Source organism: Camellia sinensis, chromosome 3, assembly GCF_055761805.1.
Source record: "Camellia sinensis isolate YWXY chromosome 3, ASM5576180v1, whole genome shotgun sequence".
NCBI classification, from domain to species: Eukaryota; Viridiplantae; Streptophyta; class Magnoliopsida; order Ericales; family Theaceae; genus Camellia; species Camellia sinensis.
The window spans coordinates 65,462,883-65,465,519 of NC_138963.1; positions in this window are offsets into that span (position 1 = coordinate 65,462,883).

A 2,637-nucleotide genomic window follows, 5' to 3' on the forward strand; every position below is an offset into this window, starting at 1 on the left:
GTTGGATTGCTCAATGACTTTGCAGCATTGGAGGAAACCATTCTTAAGTACGGGTCTTTGTAAGGCTTAGAATGGGATCCTTGAAAATGATGTCAGCAATTCCAAACAAATGCCTGAGTGTAATGGAGGCAAGGAAACTCTGTTGATAGTTGGAGAGCTCTCAAAAATTTTCAAGAGGGAGTCAGCAAGGGCCAATGGCTCAGCTTCACTGCTGGCTGCTAGAGTGGTTGAAGATGTGTCAAAAAGGCTAGCCAGCCGAGCTTCAAAAATGTCCATCTCTTCCACTGACATTAGAGGTACAGAGAGGTCTGAAAGAGGTGGTTGCACAGGGATAGGAGAAGAGGTTGAAGTGTCCCTAGCAGTGTCTATAGTCCTGGCCACCAGTAGATCAAGAGAAGAGGGACTGGAGCTGGATGGTGGTGGCGAAAAAGAAATTGGTAAGCTACCAGTATCTTCTCTGGAAACACCAGCTATCACTGATGAGGTGACAACTGGGGCCTTCTCAAGTGATGAAGGAGTAGCTAGGATTGTAGAGAGAGTAAATTGAGCTGAGGTAAAGGTTAGATGAGGTAAATATGGAGTTAAGCCCAAGGATAAAGAAATAGGAATGTCTTACCTCAAAAAAGGTATGGAAAATGTAGAGCTGGGAAGTGGAAGTATTGTCTGGATGGGCTCTACACTTAAGGGCACTTTGGTGTTGATTTTCTTCTTCCTTTCCGAGGCTGCCTCTAATGGTCTTTTAACTTCAGATATATAGCGATCCCGGTTTCCCCTTTTCTTTAACTGTTGTACCCGGACTTAGGTTCCATGGAGTTGGTTGTTGTATATGTCTTGTTTACATCCTTTACTCCTTGCATTCGAGTCTTGGGTTGTGTTGGGCGAGTTTGAAACAGGTTGGTTGGACTTAGAAACCAAGAGTAGTTGCCCAGATTTTGGCCTTCACGCTCGAGCGAGGATTTTGAAGCTCGAGCGAGCCCTTCGTTGTTGTCTGTCCGCTCAAGCGGGGTTTCCGACGCTCGAGCGTAGTTTTCCATCTTCCAGTATCTCCTCTGCAGTGTTGTGCGCTCGAGCGGGAGTTTTGACGCTCGAGCGGGATGTTGTGTGGGACGCACGAGCAGTGAGGGTTGACGCTCGAGCGGAGATATGGTTCTGTAAAAGTTCTGGAAGTGTGTATCCGCCGCTCAAGCGAGATTGTTGACGCTCGAGCGAGAGTCTGTGACTGACGCTCGAGCGGGGGTTTGGACGCTCGAGCGGGCCGACTTTTATATAAATCCGAGATCCGACTTTTGGATCACTTTTTCAACTCCTTTTCTCTCTCTTACTTTTCAAAACCTCCATTGTTGAGCCTCTCTCTCTAGAACCTTGCCTTCTCTTTAGGTATTGATCTAGTTAGAGTTGTTTCCTCACCTTTGGCCTTTAAAAAAGTTGTGTTGATCGTCGAGGGCTTTACATTGATCCGAAAATTTTGAGTTTTGGAGCACGTTGAGTTTCCTCACCTTCTTCCCTTGAGCTCCGAATTTGAGGTAGGGATATCCTACTCCTCTTTATGAGTTTTGTCTTTAAATTTTGACATTTCGATATGTTGGGAGTTGTTGGGTAATTTTGAGAAAGTTCGGGCCTTTGTGTAATTTTACAAAAGTTGGGGTTTTAATCATATAAAACCTAAATGCATGTTTGGCATGGAAAAGTGAAATTAATGTTAAAACATTAATGGAAATGGAACCTATGGGTTGTGATGTTAATTATGGAATATGCCCTAATTACATTGGTTAATTAATTTGTATAATTAATTGTTGGAAATGAGGAATTGAATTAAGAATGTTGAAATCGGGAATGTATGGGACTAAAGAGTGTGGTTGGATCATTTATTGCTCACCTAATTGAAATGTCGATTTAATATCCATTTTGTGCATTTATTTTCTATTTAGAAATAACTTCTTTGGGCTATCGGTGGAGGATAGTCTTGATTGTTGTAGACAATGCATGATGATTAGGCAAACTAAAACCAATCGAGTGAATGTGTCATTAGAGTATGACGGTGAATTGAATACATTAATTCTATGTATTGATTGATTGTGTATAGAACCCTTGTGTTTATATGCATTGTGTGTAGAGGAGGAGATGGGGGATGTACTCCGCGGTTTAGGGGAAGATGGGGGATGTACCTCTAAACCGGATAGGATTAGGAGGAGATGGGGGATGAACTCCGTAGACACAGCTCATATGCTTGTCTAGAGAAATGAAGATGCAGCTCATAGGCTTATCTTTGAGAAGTGTAGATACAGCTCATATGCTTGTCTAGTGAAGTGTAGATACAGCTCATATGCTTGTCTAGTGAAGTGTGGATACAGCTTATATGCTTATCTGTTGATGCGTAAGATGTTTATCTGTTGATGTGTTGATATAGCTAATATGCTTATCTATTAAATAAGGATGGAAAATGGAAAGTGACATAGACTCGTATGTTATGAAATTATGACGTGATATATGCGGATGTCTCGGTGTTGGCCATCTATCAATTGCTAATCTTTTAGTCATTGCTCATAGTTGGTTTAGTATGTCTCTGCTGGACTGTGGCTCACCCTATATGGGAACATCATTTTCAGGTATAGGTAGCATGCCACCTCCAAGGACGTA